Raw genomic sequence first — 5,345 nt, forward strand, 5'->3', positions numbered from 1 at the left:
GCGCCGGCGCGCGCACGTAGGGAGCGAGAGCGCGCGCGCGCTAGGGAAGGTGGGAAACAGGCCTGCGTGGGGGCGGGGCCTGCCGGATGATTGGCACCGAGCGCTGGGCTAGCCTTCGGACGCCCGCTGGGGCTGCCTTGGGGCTGAGTGAGGAAGGTTTCAAGTGCCTCCTGGCCACCTCTGGCTAGCCTGGTTGTCCCCAAGACTTCAAGCAAAGTGATGGGGAGACCGCGATTTATCTTTCCTTCGTGTGCCGGAGGATTCTAGGAAACGACACAGCCTGGCGAGGCTTAGGCATCGAGCTCAGCCCAGGACACTAGCATTCATTTATTCATTACTGTGTGCATGATGGTGTGTGTATGTGGTGTGGTGTGGTGTGGTGTGGATATGTACCTCAGTTCGCGCGTGGACATGTCAAGGATTACTTTCTGGAGAAGGTTCTCTCCTTCCACTCTTAAGTTGCAGGAAATGAACTCAGATCCTACAAGGCTTGCATGAGAAGCCCTTTTACTCAGTGGGCCATCTCAACCGTTCAGTTCTGCATATTTTCCCATTCTGCCAGTAACTTCTTGCTTCAGAAATGGGAAGGTACTCTGTCAGTGAGTCTCTTTTCTCTCCCAAGCCAATGACCTATCCCGTGGTTAGGAAAAATAAGGTAGAACTTGCATGCTACTCCAAGATGTGTTCCTAGCTCAAGGCTTCTCCATAGCTCGATTCACCAATTGAAGCTGCGGAGCTGTATGTTTGAGAGTGGAGACCCAGGAATAAGGGCTTAGACCACAGATGGGACCATCCTACTAGGCACTGGAAGATATTTTTATGTTTAGAGCTTTATAACTGTCTGTTTATCAAGTAAAACATGCTGGCACAGAACCAGTTGTTCTCCATCTTAAAACAGAATCCTCGGTCTAGCCCCAGTTTGGGTCACCTGCCCTCTCTGGTAATGTTACACAAGTGGACTTGAAATTCAGTTAAATAAGAAATTCTATACTGCAGGCGGAATAACTGAAGCCATCCTGCTCCGTGCCTTATGGCTTCTACTCACTCAGATTCTGCTGGCTTCTGGATTTCCTCCACAGGAAAAAAATATCAGAGTGAGTGAGAATGAAGCAAAGTCAGCAAATTTAGAGGACTCAAGTGTGGGCATCAGGACCGGAATGCACCCCAGTCTCCCAGAAGTAGCTGCACATGTGACCCTGGGGTTTGAAGCTACCCCACATCCAACTAAGCTTAGGTATTTGGCAAAGCCTATGCTGGTCTATTTATTTTTGCTACCCTCAGAATTCTCTCCTTGAAGAAGGGACTTTTTAAAGGTATATGATGCGGGCTTGCAGGTAGAAAAGGGAATGCTAATACAGATAGAAGCCCGAGTCCAAAGGACCCTTATTTGTACATAGGTCACAAGAAGGTTTGTCTGTGATGACTCTCCAGAAGGCGAGGGCAGTTCTTTTGCAGGTGGCTGGTTAGTTATGAAGAAATCCCTGGGGCTCTGCCCAGGAGAGACAAAATTAAGAACTAGGGGACGAAGGGGGTCCTTCCCTGCTTCATGTCCTCTTTTATTTTCTAACTAGCTATCCTGCTTCAATTCCCTGCTCTGAGACTCATAATCTTGAGTTGATATGCTTAAAGCATCTGTGTTCTGTATAGGGTGTAGCGTGTGCCTTTCCAGGGATTATAATTGTGTGTGTGTGTGTGTGTGTGTGTGTGTGTGTGTGTGTGTGTATGAGTGTGTGTGTGCACGCACGCGCACGCGCACGGATGGATATGTACCTGCAGGTATGTGTGTGTAGAAACCAGAGGCCAATCTTTGCTCTTGTTTCTCAGGATGCCATCTAATCTAGCCTGTTCGTTCATTCATTTGTTATTTATTATTTCTCTTGAGACAAGGTCACTCATCGGATGTGGACTCACTAATGCAGCCATGCTGGCTGGCCGCTGGGTGCCAGGAATCCCCTCTCTCTGCCTTCTCTTCTGTAGAACTACAGGTACACACCTAGCTTCTTCTTCTTTTTTTTTAATGTAGGTTCTGAGAATCAAGTTTTCCCATGTGTGATCTAAGGGGAACACGAGAAGGTTAGCTTAGAGACTGGAGGATCGCCCTTTGGGAATCTGGACAGATGTCATCATCATCTGTGACACTGGACTATATAGACAATGAAGGACAGAGCGGATTGTCATGGCTAGTTTTAAGGTCAACGCTGAAAGAAGAGGGACATTTTTCACTACATTGTATCTGAGAGCTATCAGGCTAGCCAATCACTGACACTCAAAACAGTGTGTGCTCTTGCTTTAATTTCAGTATGCAAGTCATGTGGGGGTGTAATAGACACAGCATTCCACATTGAAGATGGCACGGGTTCCCACCTGCGCTCAGTCAAAATCAGTTTGGTAGGATGGCTGTCAGCATCATTTTAGTGGTCATGCACGCATTTAACCTCAGCACTTGGAAGACAGAAGCAGGTGGATCTCTGTGAGCTTGAGGCCAGCCTGGTCTACAGAGCGAGTTCCAAGATAGCCAGGGCTATGTAGAGAGACCCTGTCTCAAAATGGAAAAAGAAAAGAAAAGAAAACAAACAAACAAACAAACAAAAAGTTAACTTTTCAGTTTAGCAGTGAGATCCCTTGAGGTGGATTAGTAAGGACTTTTTGTGTGTACTTAGCGGTCTTAGATATAATATATATGATATATCTACTAATCCTATTTGAGGACTACAATAGGAAACTAGATGATTATGCCAACGAAATTCAGATTTCTGTCTGTGTCGTACAGCGGGGAGGCTTACAGGAGGACTTAGAGTTTCTATCCAGTGTTCTTGCATCCAAGGGTGTCCTCAAGTCCACTGCCCAATCCATTCTGAATTTAATGGGCAGAGGTCACTACCACAGAACCACTTGGAACCACCAAGAGCAGCCCATCTAGCTCCGGTTCTCCAAATGTGTATGGCATCAGAGAATCGATTTCCTTTAGTAATATGGTTGGGTGACAGTCAGCATCAGCATTCCGTTTGAATTGTCAGCCGAATTTTCCATACTCTTCCAAGGAATGCTTTCTTTGTTCCTCTGCAAAGGGAGTCAGCTAACTGTCCTATCGTAGGTGGTCTATCTGTAATCATCCCAAATCTGGAAACATCCTCCTGTATCTGTGATTATCTGGTCAAATAAGAGGAACTGTGGGGGAGTTATTTAATTGAGGTTGAGCCAGACTGTGCTCAGAAATTAGTCTCTACCAAAGGAGAAACTTTCTCTGGCACTGTGAAACACGTTTGTCATCCCAGCCTAATGGAGGAGGAAGCAGAAGGGTTGGGGGTCAAGGTCAGCCTCTTGGCTACATAGCAAATTGAAAGCCAGCCTGTTACATGAGACCTTGTCTCAATCAACCAGTCAGAACACAAACAGACCAATAGATACACACACCTGTGCACATATGTATGTACATAAAATTTTCATAATCTGGTTGATGAACACTGCTACACCCTTCCTTGACTGGTATGTTAAACTAGAACTATGACAGACTCTGTCTTGAGTTGTTTTTGTCTTTTAAATATTTCATTTTGGGGCTGGAGTGGTGACTTGTTGGTGAAGATCACGGGTTGCTCTTCCAGAGGACCTGGGTTTGCTCCCCAGCACTGGCATGGCTGCTCACAACCGTTTGTATCTCCAGTCCCAGGGGATCCAATGCCCTCTTCCGGCCTCCAAGGTCACTGCATGTGTGTGCATAGACATACATGCAGACAGAACACTTCATATACTCAAAATAATGAAATAAAATAATTTTTGCACATCTTATTTAATGTGTGTGAGTGTTCTGTGTGCATGTATGTCTGTGCACCACGTGTGTGCCTGGTGCCCACGGAGGTCAGGAGATAGTGTTGGATGCCCTGGAACAGTTCCAGAATGTTGTGAGCCACTGTATGTGCTGAGGAGGGTCTTGTGCAGCAGCAGCAGCAGCAGCAGCAAGTACCCTTAACCGCTGAGCCATCTCTCCAGCCCCATCTGTCTTGTGGTTCAGTGACTCATGATTCATGGCTAGCATTCATGTTTCTCAAGCTCTATATGTGGGAAAGGTCCTTTTTTTTTGAGTGTTGATTTTGAGTCTAGGCATAACAATTGTCACTATGCTTTATTGTTTATACAGTCCAATGTATCAGAAAATATTATATTATATATTATATTATATCATTTCTTCCAGAATCCATGGAGTGATCACCCTCTAGTGTCCAAATCTGACCTTCTCACTCCCTACCTCCCTTCCATCACTTAGGTGGAGACTTTCAGTTTTACACACACACACACACACACACACACACACACACACACATACACTCTTGGAAATCAGAGAACAATCTTAGGTGTCATTCCTCAGGTTCCTTCTACCTTTTGTTTGACATTTTGTATATAACATACATATGTATATATACACATGTATATAACATATATACATGTATGTAACATACATACACATATATGTACATATATATGTATATATATGAATGCCTTGAAGTATCATACAGTGTGTTTTGATTATGCTTACCTTCCATCACATTACTCTTCCCAGCTCCACCCGCTTCCTTTCCCACCCAGTTTTGTCACGGTCAATTTGTACTACCCAAATGTTCTTGATTGAATGGCCTTCAATTAAGTGCTGCACTCTTAGAGCAAATCTTAAAGCAAACTGACCCTTCTTCCAGCAGCTGACCATTGCCAATCGGTCCCTTGGCCAGGGATGAAACTGTGCGCCCACCTCCCCTCTCCACGCTGGGATTTGGTCTGGCTTGGGTTTGCACAGGTCTCCTACGTGTTGTCACAATCGCTGCGCATGCAGATGTGCAGCTGCCCGGTCTGTCCAGATGTTCCTTGTCATCACTGTCTCTGGCTCTCACTCTCTTTCAGCCCTCTCTTCTGCAGTGGTTCCTGAGCCTTCGGAGCAGAGTGGATGTGTACACTCAGCTATTTCTTTGCGCCTTGTTCTCTTTTCTATAAAGACACTAGACATATGGGATTTAGTTCCCATGCTTATCCAGTATGAGTTCATCTGACCTTGACTGCATCTGCAAATACTGTTTCCCATGAGAGCACATTCATAGGCTCTGGGTGGACATAGACTTGGGAAGGGGGCAAGAATCAACCCAAGACACGAGAAGAACATTCTAATGGGGGTTGTTAAGGAAGACATCTTTAAAGAAGAAAAAAAAAAAGCCAGCCGGTGGCCCACACCTTTAATCCCAGCACTCGGGAGGCAGAGCCAGGTGGAACTCTGTGAGTTCGAGGCCAGTCTGGTCTACAGACCGAGATCCAGGACAGGCACCAAAACTACACAGAGAAACCCTGTCTCGGAAAGCCGAAAA

Source organism: Peromyscus leucopus, chromosome 9 (assembly GCF_004664715.2).
Source record: "Peromyscus leucopus breed LL Stock chromosome 9, UCI_PerLeu_2.1, whole genome shotgun sequence".
Lineage (NCBI taxonomy): Eukaryota > Metazoa > Chordata > Mammalia > Rodentia > Cricetidae > Peromyscus > Peromyscus leucopus.